This window comes from Sus scrofa, chromosome 6 (genome assembly GCF_054392235.1).
Source record: "Sus scrofa isolate SSC_HxYL_T2T_F1_AM1 chromosome 6, Sscrofa_HxYL_maternal_Yorkshire_Landrace_v2.0, whole genome shotgun sequence".
Lineage (NCBI taxonomy): Eukaryota > Metazoa > Chordata > Mammalia > Artiodactyla > Suidae > Sus > Sus scrofa.
In genome coordinates, this window is record NC_139388.1 from 6,590,947 (window position 1) to 6,612,183 (window position 21,237).

At 44.3% G+C, this 21,237-nt stretch overlaps 1 protein-coding gene and 1 long non-coding RNA gene across 31 annotated transcripts in view; both read right to left on the reverse strand.

Annotated features, from left to right (window-relative positions):
• Positions 1-21,237, reverse strand: part of CDH13 (cadherin 13) — a 1,446,594-nt gene that overhangs the window by 962,552 nt on the left and 462,805 nt on the right.
• Positions 9,938-14,895, reverse strand: LOC146402180 (uncharacterized). Its single transcript, XR_014805363.1, has 2 exons — positions 14,459-14,895; positions 9,938-14,250 (listed from the first exon to the last, which is right to left on the reverse strand). It is a non-coding gene; the product is annotated as an uncharacterized LOC146402180 (long non-coding RNA).

The window sequence follows — 21,237 nt, forward strand, 5'->3', positions numbered from 1 at the left end:
GTTAAGAGTGGGCAAAGGGACAAGCACATCCACAATGAGATGGTACCTGAAGCCTTTGTAGAACCTACAGAAAACTCCCAGCTGGATGGCCCTTTAGCCTTTAGAGTTGTCTCAAATCGAGGCAAGAAAGGCTAGGTCAGTTGCCGCAAACTAACCCCTGGGAGGGGCTTTGAAAACAAAAACAAGCAACCAGTGCCACACAAAAGAAGATTACTAAACCACTTATAATAATGATGATTATCAAAATGGACAAAACTGATAAAAACTGACTTTGCAGAAGAGTCGATGGATAGGACAGCTTGCCAACAATTTATCCTTGGCGTAAATTTTTTTTTTTTTTTTGTCTTTTTGTCTTTTGTTGTTGTTGTTGTTGCTATTTCTTTGTTTTTTTTTGTTGTTGTTGTTGTTGGGCGTAAATTTTTAATAACAGTGATTCACACCTGCTGAAAAAACCCATTCTCACAGAAATCTTTGTGAGCCCATCTCTAAATCAGATATTTTCTCGAATCTACCAGGTGATGTCAGTTGGACAGTATGACACAATGCTTGTTTTTTTGTTTGTTTGTTTTTTTACTTTTGCTTTTTAGGGCCGCACCCATGGCACATGGAAGTTCCCAGACTAGGAGTCAAATCAGAGCTATAGCTTGCGGCTTACACCACTCCCACAGCTATGCCAGATCTGAACTGCATCTGTAAGCTTCACCATAGCTCGTGGCAATGCTGGATCCTTAACCCACGGAGTAAGGCCAGGGATCAAACCCATATCCTCATGGATCCTACTTGGGTTCGTTACTGCTAAGCCACAATGGGAACTCCTGACACACTGGTTTTATTTTGAAAAAAAAAAAAAAAAAGTTCGGATGCAGGCACGTTAGAGGAATAAACCCTGATAGACCATGTCCATTACTTTATGCACACTTGCACTAGCATCAACCCAGCAGGTACACTTGACAGCCAACCCAGTTCTTAAAGTGAAACATGTGATCCTGGAAACCCAAAATCTAGGTGCCCTAGCAGGGCCTAGCTCTATGTTCCCAGGCACTGGCTGTAGTCATGGAGCTGGGCCAGAGTCTACGCTCACTCCAGTCTCGGCCCAAGAACTGGCTTCCCTTTTCAAAGAAGCAATTGGCCATGTGGTCACCTTGGTCCATTTTGCTTCAGCTGTTTACCTGCCTGTTTATCAAACAACAAACACAAGCCTCTAGAGCTTCTTACTTTCTCTTCTTTCAGTCTATTTTTGAAATTACCAAATACTGCAAACATATAAAAAATAAAGCCAATAACCGGAGGATACTCATGGCATTGCCCTTGGATCTTTACTTCCTTTTACAGACACCAATAGAAACATTTCAATATGGTTTACAAAACATGGCACCCAAAGAATGGTGTTTTAATTATTAGTCTTTAAACTCAGTTATGGTAGTAGATGATTTATGCAATAAATATTTCTTAGTCCCCACCAGATGCCAAACTCAGGAAATGGAAGCAAGGAAACACAGACTCTGCCTTCATGGATTTCAGAGTCTTGAACAACAATGGTGACCAGTGCTTGCAAGAGTCACTATTTGATTCAGTACGCAAACACCCCTGTGATCATGAAACTCCCCTTCTACTGGTAAGAAAGGTGAGAGTCAGAGATGTTTAAAAATGTGCTTGCTTATGATTTGGCTTGCTGAGGACTTCCGTGTGTTTAGATGCGTAGTTTTGTGGGGAAGAGCCTGGAGCAGAGCATTCAGGACACAGCCTGGAGGCAGCAGTCATTGCCAGGTTATGCCAGTGTCGAACAAGAGGACCCTTGGCTTGTCCACATTGAAGCAAGAGCCAAGCAACCGGCTGTGGTTATGCACTTTAGAGGTTCCAGGCAGAAGCCCCAATTATGAACAGCTTCATGCAGAGGCAAAGCCACAGCACTGGTCTCATTTCTGTGCCTGGAACATTGCTACCACACAGGTCTGCCATCACTGAGGGACTGAAGACCTCATGGCAATGCTGCAGTGTTGCAATAAAAAGGTGAAATCATCCGACCAACCCAATTCCAAGCACGTTTGTGTCCAGAAGATGCCTGCCAGGTAGCCTGAGTGCTCATGATGTGGCTCTGCTCCCGCCCCAAAGATGGCCGATTTGAATTGAGGCCCATGCAGAGGCACCAATGTAGGATCCACACTTTAGATGAATTCATATCAGAAGGATGAGCAATCATATTGCAAATCACCTCTTGACCCTGCATGGGCCAGTATACCTGGCCTCCTGCTGATCTGCTTACACCTTGTTATAAATTTGGAATAAAAAAAACAGCAAAATCCCATGGCACAGACCCCACAGGGTAAAGATTTAGTTACTCTTTGTTCCAAACCCTGCCTTCTCCTTCACATCCCTTGCATTATGCTGTGCATGGTGCTAACCTCTCCCTGACAGCAGCCTTAAAGCTAGAATCTATCCTAAGAGGGGACCCGGCCCATGTGCCATAGGCAGGTGGCTCACCTGCACTCCTGATGCCTATGTAAGATGAATATATAAGAGCCAGCTCCCTTCCCCTCTCTCTGCTTCTCTGCACAATGTTTGAGGCGTCCCAACATCTGAGAAGAGAGGGAAGCCATCAGCTTCCCCATCCTCAAGGTCTCTGTTTAATTAAGCAAGAGCTGACTAATGTTGAGCTCTCATTTCTAACCTTTTGATAGAAATGGAGAATCTCCCAGTGGCTTCTCTCTGGGAGATACAGGGAGGAAACGTCTTTGTATAACTTAAGCAAGCAATTCTCTTTCCTGAACTATTCCACACGTGGGGTATGTTACAGCCATGACCATTACCAGTCTGCAACATGACTACTAAAGTAAACTCTCCTTTATTACTGCTCCTTTCCATCCCCCTGTCTTCCCTGTGCATTAAGTGGCCTTCGGGCCTTCATACAAGGAAGAGGAGTGTGCAAGGTGCTGGAATCTTTCTCACAAGTCATCACACGGACTCATCATAACAGTCATTTAAGGAAACAAATGTTATCATTTTTAGATCTGGAAAATTGATGCTCAGAGTGATTAAATAATTTACCCAGGGTCCCTGAGAAAGTAAATCACAAGCCTGGTTGATTCCAAGGCCATTCTCTGATCCACACATCCTACTGCTGCCTCTGGGTGGAACAGAGAGCCTGGAAGCGCATTCCTTGGTCCTTCTCCCCCATGATCTCTGCCCATGATCAACTACGTAAGTAAATCCAGCCGCCCAATATTTGCTAAGATCTTCCACATTATAAGGGCTTCGATCCTGAGGAATCCAGGGATCTGTTCATTTTTCTCAGTGTCTTCTGAGGGACTAGGAGGGAAAGAGTTCAAAGATCTTAGACAAATAAGATGCCTACATGTCCAAGTTTGCCCAGGAAGGTCCAGGTTCAGTCCATTTGCCCCAGTATAATTATTAATAGCAGTCCCTTTTGCTCTCGAGGGCATTCGGGTTTGAGATAGAAATTACACAGTCACCGTCTCCAGGCCCCGTATACACCAAACACATGTTCTCTGCAAATAGTAACCCTCCATGCAGATGACTCAGATGACTGCGCATCCCCTGAATTTCTGAGAAGGGTGTGGATGGTGGTCCTGAGAGTCAGCATCATTTCTAGTTGGAATTAGGAAGGAAATGTTAACTCAAATCACTAGCGATAATTTGGAAGAGAAATACATTTTTTTCTACCGTAACATTCAGCCCTCTGCGCAAAGGCACCAGGCTTGTTCATGACTTAACCCCCAGGGGTTATGTGATATATAACTGGGAGCCATTCATAAAAGGTATACTTATTACTTATGTATAAACCCAAAGATCTGTTTAAAGACCTCCGAAATGGCACCTGGGCACAGTGAGCATCCTAGAGTTGGTCAAACCTCTTCATGAGACCCAAGGGCTGAGCACAAGGTCAGGCAACCCAATGTAAGGCTTCCTGAGCCAAGCCTGGCTGAATGCTCACCGGGATCCTCACAGCCCCAGAAGTCCACTGCAGGCACAAAATCACACACCAGGACATGTGTGCTTGTGCGTGCACACACACACGCACGCACGCGCATATATATATACACACACACAAACACATCTTTGTCAACAACTAATAACATCTTGTCCCAGATGTGACTTTTCTTTTCTTTTTTTTTTTTTAATTTGCTTTTTAGGGCCGCACCCGTGGCATATGGAGGTTCCCAGGCTAGGGGTCGAATTGGAGCTATAACTGCTGGCCTGCACCACAGCCACAGCAACACAGGATCTGAGCTGTGTCTGCGACCTACACCACAACTCACGGCAATGCCAGATCCTTAACCCACTGAAGGAGGCCAGGGATGGAACCCACAACCTCATGGTTCCTAGTCGGATTCATCTCTGTTGCACCGTGATGGGAATTCCCCCAGATGTCACTTTTTAAAGCACAGACAGGATCTCACAATCTTTCAACAAAACTGCAGCTTTTCCCCTCCTCATTGGATCATTTCTCCAAAAAAGGTCTTGGCTGCCAATAGTTGCACTCAACTGCTTAGAAGTTTACCAGGTTAACACACCGAACACACATGCTGCTCTATTAAGTAGGCAATGTGCCCTTTGTCTTAAATGTTGCCCAGCTTGGCTAAATTTGCCGCACTCCAGAATAATGCACTAAGTCATTTTCAAACAATTTTTTAAATGTGATTTTATTTTCCTTCAAAGAACACACACGTGTTTTGTTCTCCACCCTCATCCTTCTCAACTCAGAAGGAGACTGTGGCCTATAGAAAGCAGAACTTGGATTAGGACCTGAGGTTTGCTTCTGAGGTTGGGATCATGGTGCACCTACAAGTCATGTTTGTAGAGGATAATCCCCAGAAGAATGCTTCTTCTGTGCCTTTCCCTTTTATGCCAAAGCACTGAATCATTTGCAAAAAGAGTCGAAAACAATTGTGAATAATTTTGTTCTATAGAACCAGTATAGGCTCTGGATAGGACCCAGTGGTACAGCAGGCAAATAGCTAGGTGTGAGAAGAGAAAGGGGGGCACAGGGCCAGGTGGCAGGAAACCAGGCATCTTGCAAACATGAAACTATGGGCAGACAAAGAAATGCAAGGACCTCCAGACTGACAGGAAACCACAGATTCTGGGGTGATAAGTGCCCTGGAGCAGACAAAAAAAAAAAAAAAAGATGGAAAAAGGTGCAGATCCTCAGAGTCCAAATGTATCCTGTGGCTCACCATGTTCTCATCACAATACTGTCAGCACTGCAGATGAGAAGTACCCATCACGCACCAACACCACGACACGTCTGATCAAGGCAAATAAGGACACAACTCCCTCCACTCCTCAGGAAGGTGAAACTGGAATGAACATCAGGGATTAGGACCCCCGAATCCCTCCTTCCCAGTGCATATTCTGCCCCTTCATTAGTATGCCCCTCATAACCAGCCTGCCAAGAACCGTAGGGCAGCTGCTTGCCTCTCCGCCTGCCTCTCTGTAAGAAGCATATTTGTCACTTAAATAAATCCTCACTTTACTTTCTCACTTTCCATCTCACTTCCAAATTTCTTCTGCAATGAGGCAAAACCTTTCCGTGGGAATACTAGTATCCTTATTTTTCAAAGAAATATTTTGGGACAAGTCCTCTTTAATTGAGGTAGCTTCTCAGATCTTGACTTCATCGTGGGTCCATAACCGAGATAGTGAAGACGTGGAATTCATGACACAACTTCCACACCCATGCTCTTGACAGACACCAGCAATCAACAGAAAAACACTTCGCTGATGAGCCGGAGCACCTTCCTCAGCACCGAGATCCAGGCAGCCTCTACGTGAGGCTCTCCCTGGTCGAGACCCATGATTATTGCTAAGGAACTGATGACCCACAGACATCGATATCTGGTCCTAACGGGAGAACCAGCAGGAACACTCACATCAGATGTCATGGCGGACTCTCACGGCCACCTTTTTATTCTGAATCCTGCACCTGCTGTCATCCTGCCTTCTCATCCCTGACACTAGATGATATCTGTAAATATCAGAACCTGGGCATTTTCCTCATTACTGAACTATTTCCCCCTCAAAGGCTTAAGTCCCTCAATCCGCTGAGATGTCTCCTGGGTCCCCACATTGATCTCAGCTACTGCTTAATTCTTCGTTGCCAGTTTTGATTGTTCCAATAGAAATACAGTCCTTCGGGAAGAGCAGACAGGAAGAAGGACATTTCCCACTCAACTTCCTAGAGGAGATACAATAAAAGAGAGGGGAACAGAAAAATCAAGGACAGGAGTTCCCGTCGTGGCGCAGTGGTTAACGAATCCGACGAGGAACCATGAGGTTGCGGGTCCGATCCCTGGCCCTGCTCAGTGGGTTAAGGATCCAGCATTGCTGTGAGCTGTGGTGTAGGTTGCAGTCGAGGCTCGGATCCCATGCTGCTGTGGCTGTGGCATAGGCCAGTGGCTACAGCTCCGATTAGACCCCTAGCCTGGGAACCTCCACATGCCACGGGTGCAGCCCTAGAAAAGACAAAAAGACAAAAGGAAAGGGCAAAGACAAACGTTATGATTCTATTAGCTCTATAAAGAATAAAGAGCACACATTTTTCACCAACATGGGAAACAAAAGCCTTCCTGGATAATATCTCAGAAATGCATGATGTAACATCTGCCACCAAAGGAAAGAAAAAAAATCAACCACATCAAGTCTCTGCTTCTTTGGCATGGGTCTTCGCTTCTCTCTCACTCCACAATTACTAATTGATCTGGATGGTGTGGACAGACAAATGTGGTTTTTCTAGTAAGACGGATGCATTATTAAATCCATGATTGCCACTATGCCTTGCCTATGACTTCTGTGACTCGAACCCCATTCTCCTGCCTCTTGAGAGCTGCTGGTCCATCTAGTCTAACCACATATACAGACTTGATTTCTTAACCTAGTCCGTCCTGGTGCGATGTGATTATGGAAGAGGTAGACAGTCTGAATGCAATTTCTCTCTCTCTCTCTCTCTCTCTCTCTGGTCTTTTTAGGGCCACACCCGCAGCACATACAAGTTCCCAAGCTAGGAGCTATAGTTGCCATCCTACGCCACAGCCATAGCTGATCCGAGCCACATCTGCAGCCTAGACTGCAGCTCATAGCAACACCAGATCCTTAACCCACTGAGCGAGGCCAGGGATCAAACCCACCTCTTCATGGATACTAGTCGGGTTCGTTACTGCTGAGCCACAATGGAATTCCCTGAATGCAATCTCTTACCATATAGGGTTGTCATTCTCTATCACTGAGGTGATAAAATGTAGGGCTAGGCTGGAAGTTTCATGGCACTGCCACTGTGCAGCACCAAGAGAAGGCCCAAGAAGCCAGGCATACTAGGCAAAACTGGAGCAGGATTTAAAATCAGAAAGCAGCAAGAATGGTGCTGTCAAGCAAACAAGCTAGAAAGATCAGGCCAGAGTGCTGGGCTCAAACTGATCAAACTTGGGCAGAACAGGTCAAACATGTGACTCAGATGCAAGAAAACAAGACCAAGGGCTAAAAGGGAGAGAGTGTGACAAGATTACGGCAGGACAGTATCTTCCGATTTACAACTTGTTTTCTTATAAGATGTTTTACTGTGACTCATTTCTGTTTTTACATATATATATCAGCAAGAAATAGATTTATTAAGATAGGATGCTTGGGAGAGATACTAGCATGCAGGCAAGGAGGCTCTGCCTACTCATTTCTCCTATTAATATTACAACTCCTGGTTTTAAGAGGAGAACACTAAGCCCCACGGAAGTCAAAGTTGAATAATGTGGCTAAGTCCAGAGAGCTGGGAAGTGGTGGGCTGGGACTTACAGCCCAGGATGATTTGGGCACTGCTTCCTGCAGGTAGAGCCCAGACGCTTGCAGGCTTGGGCTGAGCTGTGGGCAGGGACTGTTTGCCCTCTTCCGTCTTGATCCCTGATTGTGGCTAGGCCAGAGCTCAAAGGAAACATCAGTCTCTTTACATGCCACTGACTTCTAAAAATAGCAAGAATAGAAGGTTAGGACTTCTGGGAGATCCTTCTAATATTTTCTTAGAAGCAAGCACATCCATTTCCCAATTAATTATCTCCATTAGCTAAGCTCAATTACTTTGTGTCCACCTCCAAGAATACAACCTTGCTCCTCAGAGACTTCCTATTTGAATTTCCAAGGGGGCAAATATTGCCAGAAGCATATTTTATGTAATTACATGGTGTAGATATTTCACTCTCTTTACTTAATGATTATTAAATACTAAAATCAACTTCCATACTTGGATGTGAATTCCATCAGTTTAAGAGAAAGTAAACATTTCATGGGGTATGCTCATGGATGCCTGCGTTAAGTGGCCTTCCCTCCGAGTTCTCAAAATCTGACTTCCAGTGTTTCTCAGTAGAGAGGCTTCCTCTTCTAGTCAGCAAAAGAGAACTTGAAAAGCTTGATAAAAGCAAATTCCAAGGCCCCATCCCTAGACTTACTGAATCCGTACATCTGAGGGTGAGGCCTGGGAATCTGCACTCTTCACACTCCTCCCGGGGGGTTCTGGTGACACTAATTAATGTCTAAGAATCAGTGACAGTTATTTGCCTGAAACATGAAGACAATCTGATCACAGAAAACCAGAGACGCAAAGGGAACATAAGCCAGGTTCTCCTCATACATATTTGAATAATAAGAATTCAATACATGCTATCCATGATTATTTTATAGTGGTTATAAATCCTCAGACAAGGACTGAGAGCTGCAGCTGATTTGGGAGGTGTGGGCAGAGGCAGTAGGTGGGGGGTGGGGGGGAGGCAGGGAGGGGAAGGCAGAGTGAAGGGGTGTTGCCCTCAGGAGGCCACTGGAGCTCAAGCTGCTGGGCCTTGGAGGTAGGTGTGAAGGGCACACCTGGAGGGCAGGGAGCCTGGTGTTCACTGCCTCCTGTCAGTGCTCGGTGGGGCTCCTTGCAGCTGGTCATTCCCTGGCACTGCTGAGCATGGATGGTCGGCGGGCACGAGCTGGGGTGGCTGGGCTGGCATAGAGGTGAGGAGCACACCTGAGGCACCAAGAGCATCTGCTGCCTCTTGGTGCAACTTTCTAGCAGGAGAGCATCAGGTGCCTTCTGGCGCCCTGCTCACAGCATATAAGAGACAAGCACAAGCATTGGGGGAAGGAGGTTCTCTCTCATTCACCTGTCTGGGTGTTTATTTAATCGTGCTATAGTGCACATAATGAAATCCACTATGGTGACACTTTGTACATTCACAGGGTTACGCCACCGTCACCACTGTCTGGTTCCGAAACACTTCTACATCCCCAGAGGAAACCTGCACCTGTGAGTAGCCACTCTCCAGCATCCTCCTCCGAGCCCTGGCAGTCACCAATTTACTTTCGGGATTTGTCTGTTCTGGCCGTTCCAGGTAAACCAAATCATACCATCTGTGTTCTTCCACGACTGGCTTCTTTTGGTCAGCATAACGGTGTCAGGGGTCATCCATGTTGCAGCATGTACCAGCGTTTCATGCTTTTCTCGGGTTGAACCATTTTCCATTGTACAGATTATACATACTCCCTCTCACTGTCTTGGATGTCACAGAGGCTCCACAAGGCTGTGTCTCTGCAGGTTGACCGCAGGGCTGTGTGTCCCCTGTTTGCCAGCTTTGTTTATTCTCTGAGATGCTTGCCTTCAGCGGCTGCCTCCTCCTCTAGCCCATCCTTGGTTCCTGTTACATTGGCTAATGGACGTTACTGGCAGGACACACTGCTCAGGAACAAGTGCAGTTAATGTACTTTTTCCTCCTGGCAAACGGACGGGGGCCCTCGGCAAAGACCAGGACGCCTGTCAGCAGTCCTCTCCATCAGGCTTCTCCCGCCAGGTCTGCTCTCCTTGTACTTTCAGGCCCAGAGGAAGTAACCCCTTCTTGCTGCTGACAGAGCTCAAGCCCTGCACTATCCTTCATTAGCTTTCCCCAAATTTTCTCACATCTTTGTAAATAGTCTATTTGCTTTTCTTCGAATTTTCAGTTTGTGTGTGTCTCTCTCTTTCCTGCTAGGATGGTAAAAAATCCAGTAACAACCAGTGATAGAGTAACTTATCAATAGTTCACCCGATTCCTGAAGTACCTTTCACAGTGTGTATCTGTAACTCTGGGATCGAGCAATGCTCTGTGCCCTTGCACGTTATCCCCACTTCCCAGAGCAGAGGTGAAGCAGACAGCAATTGCTAGAAGGCAGGGCACTAGGCAGTTATGTAATGTAGGTTTTAGAATCACATTTCCTGGGTTCAATTCTCAACTCTGCATCTCTTGGCACTGTGACCTGGGGCAAATGACCTAATTGGATTCATGATGTGCAAAATGTAACTTCTGGTGCTCAGACCTCCTCTGACTAGTAGACCACATGCAGGAAGTCCTCCAAACAAGGCCACACACTAGAAGTACTCAGAAAATGGCAGGTATTGGATTAACCCCCATTAGTCCTGGCCATACATCCTCTCTCCCGGCCTTATCAGAGTCTCGTGGCATCATCTGGAAGTCCTCACTGCTGGCCCAGATCCTTCCAGATCCTGAGCCAGCAATGCTCAGTGCTGGAAGCACCTGATACCCATTCCATTCCCAGTTAGGGAGAGGGGAATGTGGAGACAAACAAGTCCCCACAGACCCTGGACCCTCTGTTCCAAAGAAGAATCCTGGGGGTCTCTTTACCCTGGGCAACTGTGGTGACCTTCCTTCCCCTCCCCAGCTGTTCTGCAGCTGCAGGAAGAACAGCTCACGCTGAGGTTTACTCTGGGATGGCAGCCTTGTAAGCGTACTTCACTCAACAGTCCTATCAACCCCCTGAGGTGTGGCTCCTTTTTACATATCTGTTTCAGGTCCATTTTTAAAACATGTTCAAATTTATTATTTCCAGTTGCATAGGTAACTTAAGAATATATTTTACTTGTAAAAGATCCAAAATTTAAATACTGTGAGGTTGCCATTAATATCCCCATTTTTCTGATGATGAACCTACAACCAAGACATTAAATTACGTTCTCAAGTTCACACTGGGAAGCAGCAGTGGCAGGATTCAAAACCAGGGGCGTCTGATGCAAGAGCCTGGGTTCTTACCCACCATGGTGCACTGACTTTATCTACAGGACTATCTTCTGCCTTAGTTTCTCTTTTGGCACCCTACCAGCCTTGACCTTCCAGGAGCGTAAGCCCATTCTAATGCAATGTGGGTCCCCACAAATGGCCTTTAAAGTCCGTATCTAAACTACTAGGCTGTTCTGGACACTTCCTGCACCCTGCCCCACAGGCCTTCCAGCCATGGCTGTGACAACCAGCTTCCTGCAGGTGTGACCTCAGCAGCACTTGCCACTCCTCTCTTGTACACTAAGGTCTCTCCATGGATGGACTGTCCGAGGAAATCCATAGGGTCTCTCATGCTTGCACAGCCTGGGAATGAGAGAGGTGATATCCCATGGGGAAGCCTTGACCAATGCACCAAGGGACCTGTTTCCTAGAGACATATTTCGGAGTTACTTTCTGTGGCTCTTCTCAGAGGCTCCTGGAAGGGTGTGTTTCAGTTGCCCAGAGAGGAAACCACCCTGCATCTGCTCCCTTGAATGGATAGGTCCCTCTCCCTCTGTCTCACTCTCTCCATCCCCCATCCTGCTGCCCGCATTCACACCATCAGTCCTATAAGGCTTTGCTTTGTGGGGTGGGTGCAGGCTGTCGGGGATGATGAAAGGACTATTGCGTGTTGCAAGTATGTGCTCATCTCCCTGCCTAAGAGATGAGCTCCTCTCAGAGGGGCCCAGGTCTTGAAGGCGAGGACTGCACAGGCTGCTGTCTGCTTCAACTCTGCAGGCTCCACGGCAGACGGGGTGCCCCCTGCCCAGGAGTCAGCATGTGCCCTTGACCTCACTGAGAGACTCAAATGTTTCCCAGTAAAAATGAACAAACAAATAGAACTTCACCCTCCTAACCAGTCATTCATGCTTCCAACATGCTTCACTGTCATCATGAGAAGGCTATGTTTCATTCAAGAAAAATGTTTGAGTACCTAGAAACAGTCAGGATTATGTAAGTCTCAGGGATAAGAGGGTAAACATAACCTAGTCCTTGCCCTTAGGAGTGAACATTCTAGACTGAAAGCAGATAAGTAAACAAAAAAAATCCTCGTACCTTGCATAGAGTATTATAACTGGGGCGATCAATTGTGTAAGTGAAAATTAAGCTTTCAAAGACAAAAAAAATCTTTTCTACAAACCATGCATTACGGTGTAAACCAGGATTAATAAAGGTAATCTCTATCCCACTTTCTTTCTGGTCCTAGACCTGTGATCCATGTGAGATGAAAATATATTATAAAGCATCCACCCATCCATCCAATACAACTGTGTTTCCTTGCAGCATTCTCATAGGAACAAAAAGTTTCTGGTGCTATAGTCCTCACATAGGGACAGAGAGACCAACGTAAGGGGCAGAAGATGAGTAATTTTCATGCAAGACTTCTCTGTGGTGTTTCTTAGTATTCTGACCACAACTTGTTAAATTTATGCTAAATTTGCGACTATAGATTTCCTGGATCATATTTGCAGCAACTTTTCCAACAGGGACCAAGCAGACATCAATCATTCTGAGATGGCAAATTTGTGAGAGCAAGGTCAGCAGCCAAGCTCACCTGGATTAGTTTGGGTACTTGAAGAAAGGCTTAACTGGGACACCCTGAAATCAATAAGACAGGGAGAGAAGAGGGGTAAACGCCTTGTTTTAACTAGAGTATCTGGCTCCCACCCTAAAAATATCCTACGTGCACAAAAAAAAATAAATAAATAAAAGGTAAAATGTCCAACTGAAAATAGCAAGTCAGTGTAGCTGATCAGAGGATCTTTGGGGAAAAAAAAAATCTGTCATTGCTACTGTAGATATTAAGGTGTCTTATGTTTTGTGACCCTGGGACTGAATCCTGCCTCTGATACTTTTAAGCTCTTACTTAGAATGGACCCTGATTTCCTAATCTGTTAAAGGGTCTAATTCTATCTACCTTACCCATGAGTCCATTAATTCATTATTATACACTAATCACCTACAAGTTGCCAAGCACTGCGCCCAGCAAGTGGCATTCAGTGATGAGTTTAAGGGAAAAAAAGTCCTTGTCCTTGTATAGCTTTGAGTCAGAGGGGAGATGAACACCAATTACATATTCACCATCGGTAAATGGAAGTGATGTTTATCACCGGGGCTATGGAGACGCACATGGCATTAGCAGAGAGAATAAAAGGGATGTCTGGTCCAGCCTGGCAGCAGAGCTGAGATCACAAGAATCAATGAGTTTGGATAAGATAAAAGCTTCAGGGGTATATTATGGGCAGACTCTTGATAGAGAAAGAACTGTGTGTAAAGGCCTTGGTACATGACAGCCTCAGCAAATGAACAGATTGGTACGGCTGGAGATAGCAGTGTAGCGTGGAGGAGTTCCCTGGTAGCTCAGCGGGTTAAGGATCCAGTGCTGTCATTGCTGTGGCTCTGGTTATTGTCGTGGCTCGGATTTGATTCCCAGCCCAGGAACTTCCACATCCCTCAGGCCCCGCCAAAAAGCGTGGATTGCTGTGAGAGGAGATGGGAGCAGTTGGTATTGCTAAGTGCATCCTAGGCCAGGCCTTGTATGTAGCTCATGTGGAGAGTCTGTGTCTTATCTAATCCTCAAAGCACAGAGAAACCATCGAAGGATTTTAGACAAAGGAGTGACATGATCAGATGTATCATATCAAAGTTTTCAAAGGATCACCCTGGCCGGGGAGAAAAGAGTATACTGAACAAAGGAAAAAGTGGCTATGCGGCGATCAGCTGGGAAGCCATGCTGGTAATTCAACGCAAAAATGATGGCAGCTCGGATTACAGTGTTGGTAATAAAGATAGAAGTAGAGGGAGTCCCAATATATTTTGCAGGCAGGATATAAATTTGGAAATGAGAAGAGGGAAAAACTGGGTGGATGGTGGTGCCATGGAATAAGCTGGGCACAGTAGGAAGCAGCAAGGTTTGAGAGTGAAGATCATTGGATTGGGAAATACAGAGTCCGAGGTCCCTCTGAGACTTTAAAGAAGGCTGTCAACCTGATGTTGGGTACACAGCTCTGGAGCTCAGCGATGACTAAACCAAAGAGCTAATTATGAGTCATAGGTGGCCAAGTAGATAAAATTCAAGCCATGAACGTGGATGAGATCACTGTGAAAATAAAATAAGCGTTTGTATACAAAGCATCTAGAATGCTATGGGACACAGATTGGTGTTAATAAATCTTACCTCCCTCTCTCCTTCCTTGTGCTTTGAACAAGAGAATGGTGAGTGAGTTTGGGCAAAACCCGGGGAAGCTAGATCCCAGGGAGAGAGACAAGAGCCAGTCTGCTGCTTCTAGCTGCTCTCGTCTCCCAAGAACATGGCTGAGGATCAGAACAGCTCTTTGCAGGAAGAGCAGTACGACTTTCTCTTGACTTCTAAACCCTGATACCCTCCCTACTCTCTGCTTTTTAAACAAAGTATTTCTGTGAAAGACAGAGACCACAAAGGCTAAAATGGATATGCAGAATAACTCCCTCTTCAATGTACACTTTAGCTGGGCCTCAAAAGGAAAGGCAGGAGGAAACACAGAATGTCCCTTGGCCATGCTCGCTATGAGCAGGAAGGCAAGTCTAGAGGGTTTGGTGACCTCTGCACCAGAAATATTTTTGCATAAAATTTTGCAAGTATCTAGAAGAATATCTGAAACTGAAAGAATTGTAATGAGGCAAATGCAACTCCATTCAGCTTTGAAATATGCTGTAACACTACAGAGGCACAGCATTCAATTCTTCCCTCCCTATCAGAGAAGGAGGAGGTCTTTGCTCACTGGTACCAACGAGCTTACTGGTTTCTTGAAAAGCTCTATTTTTCTCCATGTGTGACATTTCTCATTTCTTCCTTCCATCAATGTGACATTCCATTGATCGATTAAAGCACTTTCCCCCAGTGCCCATTAGTAAGTTTCAAGGACACATCCACATAGTACACAGAAATAACAGAGGGGCCACAGGAATTTAGAAGAAATAATCTCAGGTTCTGCTCACATTTAAACCAAGGAAGCAATGACACACTGAGTACGTCAGCAGAATCTCAGGATGAAAGTACCTCCCTCTAATTCACCGCAGTGCGACTTTTACACTTTTTCATTACAGTGTACTGATCAAATGCCACTTTTAAATTGCAAAATTGTTAAGACAGCTAAAATGATACTCATTCCCTAACCATGCTGAGAATGTCTGAATCCTTTCTCCATGTACTATCAGAATAAAAATAAAGGTATCCAGCAGTATTCTAAATGTCATGCTTCAAAGCTCTGAGACACTCTTTCTTCTGACACCTGATTGACAGATGATGGCTTTTGGAGATCCATCAAATTAATAGATTATGACTTTTTGGAGCCAGAAACCATGCAATTATTGCCATGTTCTATCTTTAAAGAGATAACTTATTCTTTGTCATCCATTTATGTCTCAGCAGGCAGCCCCCGTCCCGCCAACACATACATATCATAATTATAAATAATTCGGTTCCTCCTTTTTTTCTTTCCAGTATGCCTCCACCTTGAACATCCACAAAATAATTCACTTTGAAAAAATGTTAGCTTAGGAGATGGCTGACATGTCTCATATGTCTCAGTAATGTTTTGCAAATTTAAATATTCAACATCTATATAATCCTGGGTGAGAGTTCCCTTCTGGTTTTATATATGTGATCCAAGAATTTCTCTGGAACAGGATCAGGAATCTAATAATCAAGATATTTTCAAGTCTAGGTAGTTGGCCCTGCTGCCATTAAAGAGTTCAATTTTGACACAGTAGAGACAGAGGAAGAAGAGATTTCCCTAATTGTCGGGAGAATTGCTAACACTTTTCATGCCCCTTCATTTGCTTAGACCTTATTTTCAAATACCTTAAATAAAAGATGAAGACCAAGTGAGCCAATTACAGTATTAGTTGTAGCGTAATCTCTACTCTGATTTAAAGAAAGGGATCTTTATAAAGACAGTTTAGAAAGGGGTGAGATTTAAGCTGTCAACCCCACCAATAGGGTGGCAACATACCTAAGCAGATGCAAGATGGCCACACTGTCACCAAAAAAGGTCTTGGTTTAAGAACTGGAATAGGATTTCCTGCTAATTCCCCTCCTGTTACAAGTGAAACTCTGTTTGCAATTTTGATCATAAAGATTTTAGGGCTGTACTTTCAAAACTATGTTCTTAAGGTGGAAGAAAAATACAAACAGAAGCAGCTCTGCTCTCCCTCCTGTAGCCCTGGGTATACCTTTCAAAGGTCTGAAGAGGAAAACCACTTTTATTTTGTAGATTGTATTAACACACTAAACCAACCCATTTAGTAGAGATGCATGAAAGAGAACACCGCCAGACGTGGGCAGAACTTAAAGGGTCTCTCCATTTGAGAAGATGTGGAGTTGCTGTCCACCCAGCTGCCTCTGTCACTAAGGCTCCCCAGACTGAATAGTGAGCTTCTGTGCACACATCAAGAACCCATGCGGTGGCGTCATCTCTGCGAAACCTCCCTCAATCTACTTTAACACGAACACTTCTTCCGGTCCCACATGCACCAGACATAGCTCTGTTACAGGTAACGTTTCAACTCCAAGTTTAATACGATTTCTTCAAGGAGAGATTTCCAACTCAGGATAAAAAACTCTTCATTGCGCTATTTCATTCTCCCCTTTGTGATGTTCCTGGCTCCTGGAATTACTTATCTAATACCATCTTCCCTGCTAGGCTGTGAGTTCCACCAGGGTTGTATCTATTTTGTCCACCACTGAAAACCCAGAGTCCAGTGAAGTGCCTGGGTTATAGTCAGTGCTCAGGAAATACTTGCTGCACTGAAAATTTTAATTGCCTAGGTTGTTTCTTTGAAGACACTTCTTTCTTGCTGGTAAGCTACCAGAGAGAACTGTTACGTTATTCTCAGCCCTTTGCCTGAACATGAAGATTGGAGAGTATCTGTTGAATGAATGGTTGAATAAAGACCAGAAAAAAGGGGCAAGTGTCTGTGAGGAGGAACAACAGGAAGAGAAAAATAATCATTCATAGCCACCTACCAAATTCCTACTCAGGGCCAGGTGCTTTACTGGGCAATGAGAGAGGATACAGAAGTACAAATGTTTCCTTTCTTAAGTGAAACTTAATACCCCTACGTACCAAGCCAGTGGCAATGATGTCTATGGAAAACAGCAAATCAGTAAATTGAGTGGAAGGACTATTTCAGGGAGAATAGAGCCACAGTTTATGAACATCCCACAAGGCAGATAAAAGAGGAAATGCTGCGAGTCAGTGGCTGATTACTCAGAGGTATGGGTAGGAAAGTGAGCGGGACAACATGGGCAAAGGGACTGGGGACCAACTGAGGGTCAAAAGAGTCAAGAATGATACTGGGCATTCTGACTTTGAGTGATTTCAAGAACAATATTATCAGTGACAGAAACAGGGTGGTTAGGAAGGGACTAGAACTGACTTAGCGACTAATCATAGCATTCCGATATGATGAGTTAAGGTGGTGTATAAAAGGGAGTTTAGAGAAACATACAATAGAGAAATGGATTATGAGTCAACCATGCAATATATCAGCTACCATTTATTGAGGTTAATGATGAGTATGGGATTCTGCCAAATGGCTCACACACACTACCTCAGGGGATCCTTACCCCAAGGGGTATGGTTATTAGTCCTATTTAATTCCTGTTTTGCAGATGAGAAAACTAACACTTCAGAGAATAAGTATTTTGTAATTAGAAATTTGTAGTTAGGATTTCAACCCAGATCTGCCCACTTCAGTGTTAGTTATTAACTTAAGCACTGACAAGCAAGGGGGAGAGTAGATAAGAGAAGATAGGAAGGATCCCTGGGAAGTGAAGACATTTTTTCCAAAACAGGTGGCAAGGCAGGGCAGGGCAAGGCTGGGGTGTCGGGGAGCAGGAAGTCCTCGGGAGAAGTCCTTCCTTCTTCAGTGAGGCATGATGGAAATGAGGCTCACAGGAAGGGGGCTTTCTCAGGCATAAAACTTTCCCTTACTTTTGGACATCTGCTTGTACAAGAAGAGTATACATATCTCCTCTTGTACAAAGTAATGAGTCATGAATGGAAAAGAAGCCCTAAGGAAACCCTGAAGGCAAAAAACTAACGCCTTTCGAAACCTGAATGTAGATCTAAGAAATTAAGTTCTGGAGAAGCTTGGGTATTCAGATTTCAGTTGGGCTCATAAAGATTAGCATTTTTATCAGGGTCTGAGTAGAAGATTATGGGTAGAGTATGCTATTTGTGTAACAAGGGTTAGTAATACAAAACACACTTACAGATCTTAAACTATTTTTATGAAGTTTGCTTTAAAGATTTATCTGTTTTGATATCGGGTGTATAGTCTTTTCTTTAAAATTTGATTTTAAAAGTTTTTATTTAATATTTGTAAAGCCAGATTCATAAATGTGGTTTTGCTCAGGAAGTTACCATCTTGAATATTAGGAAAAAAACAGGGCTTGTTGATTGGCTCATGTGACCAAGGTACAATACCGCCACCTGGTGACAGTGTGTAAAATACACTATAGTAGGAAAAAATCAATCTTAGTTTTTAACGAGACCATAAAAAATCCTTCTGAGTTCCCTTCTGCTGTCTTTGTCTTTTAAGACTTATACAGTTGTGTTCTTTTCTCATTTACTTTGGAGAAATTTATTATAATGGTAAAAGAGCATTAGCTCTGGCATTGGACAGACTTGGGTTCAACTTTGACCAGAGGCAACCTCTGGCTTTATGACTTTCTTTTTTAATTCATCAAAATGCTTACAAAAGGCTGATGCAAAGATTTAATGAGATCGTATATGAGACATGCTTGCACAGTGCCTGGCACACAGTAAAACAATACATGATAATCATCATTGCATTATTGATATTGTTACCATTGCTATTATCCGTGATCAGAGACACTGAGAAGCAGACCTACCTCAATGATACTGCGCCTCCAGGAGGATGAAGAGTGGCAGCCATGGGAAAAATGTTTTGTTTATATCTCAGGTACTAAACAGCTGTTACTACATATTAGGACCAGATGTTCCAAAATGATATGCAACATTATGCTCAATTCTAACTTTTACTGAATTGCCTGTTGATGAAAAATGACTACTGAAGGAGATGATTTATTAAAGGGAAATCCATGGATGTGTCTTTAAGATTCCTACCCAACTACTCCAAATTATGTGCCAGTCTATATACTCTGAATACTGCAAACGTCTGGCCTATTCTGAGAATCTACTGAAAGCTCATCCCCTAATTACAGCCCATCTGTCCTTTACCGGCCAGCCCTCTGTACATCTGCCAGGTTGCACCAGGTACAGCAAACCTGGACAGCACATGGTCACACAACCTTTGAACTCATACTTCCTTGGAGATGGGAACTTTGCATTGAATCCAGAGTTGCTTTTGCTTTGGTCTCAAGTGATTTTTTTTTTCTCATTTCTCACTCATATGCTCCTGAAGGAGAATCCACTGGGGGAAAGTGGAGGAGGAAAAGGAAGGAAACAGCTCTAGGTTGTTTCCTTTTAATGCCAGGCCACAGCAGCCCTTGTTCTAAGTCTCTTACAAAAACTTCAGGTTATTTCCTGATCCCTCTAGAGGACTTTCAAATGTTCTGATTAGGGGAGAATTTGTAATTCAGCATGAGGTCAAATACTTTGGTGGCAGCTGGTAAATCCCTGCTTTGCTTTATTAAACCTCCTCAATAAATTCCCAGGCACAGGGAGTGTGCAGTGAAGCCAGAAGCCCACACACTCAGTGACTCAAGAATCCCAGGCAGGACCTCAAACCGCACTATAGGTAGCAAATACGCAACAGGGGCTGCTTTCCTATCTGTATGTGCTCCTTAAGGTAGGTCAAGAATGAAGGGCATGTAATGGCTTCTCTTTATTTTTTAAAGGGAAAATGTACAAACTGCATGAAATTCTCCACGCTGAGAAAAGAGAATACATCTCTGCCAAAGGGGCCAGGAGAAATATTTAGCACATAAGCTGTTTATAGAGATCCATTTGTCAACTCCCTAACTAGAGTTCGAGACATTTGTCTTTGCAAGCCTACCGACCCAGCTGGGGTATATCTCACTAGAGAGAGTGATGATGGGGGAGCAAATGGTTCAGCCCAATTATATATGCTTAATTGGTCTAGATTCTAGAGGGCATACTCATATGGAAAAGGTTTGCCAACTAATCACAAGAGAAGAAACAGCATCTTAATTGGGTGGCTTTACATTGGGTGATATTACAATTAGTTACAATGTCGAATAAGTTATCTATAATGCTTTTAATGAGAAACATTTAAGTCCTTCTGGAATTTTTCCAGTCAAATTAATTCCAAGGACTGAAGACAGTATTACAAGTAATGTTATCAGAATTACAATTACCCTAGTACTAGAATGTGTCACTTAAAATAAAAGGCTCACTGGGGTAAGTCCTAAAAGACCCACTATTTTCCCTGTAGATTTTATTAATGTGGTTGTAGATAAGATATATCGTACCTGTATCCATTTCTCAGGAGCTTTGATAGGGCAACGTGATCTACTTGGCTTGAAAGGCCAGGGCAGGGTCTGATGGCGCTACACTGGGCATCTAAGAGAATCCTTCTTGGATCTGTCCAGTGGTCTACTGTGGCCTACTGTGGATTTCCTGCCACACCCTTGGGAAATACTGCTCATGCCTGAGCCCCAGGAAGCTCTAAAAGTGAGTAAGTGAGTCTTGGGCTTTGCTGATTTAAGGCTCATCCACAGTCTATGGGTCCAGCTGATGCACCCCCTTTGATGTGATGGTTATGAGAACAATTAACAGGATACCACTGTGCTGGGCACATAGTGGGCACCCTCTCATTTAATCCTGTAACCCCCTAAGATAATAATAGGCACTGTCTTCATCTCCACTTTTCACAGGGGGAAACTCATATCTATAGAAATTCTGGAACTTGCTAATAGTCCAGAGAGGCACAGGTCTGACAGCAAAGCAAGTGCTTGTAGACCCTCCGGCATGGCCATGCCTTGGCTTTCCCCATTCTCTCCCAGATGCTGAGCTGGACCATGACACAGCTTAAAGCATGCCAGGGAGGCAGAATTGCTGATGAAACTCAGGGCAGTAGTTCTCAAACTTTAGTGTGTACCAGAATCACTCAGAAAGCTTGTGAAAATACAGGGGACTGGGCCCCAGCATGAGGAATTCTGAATCTTTAGGCCAGAGGT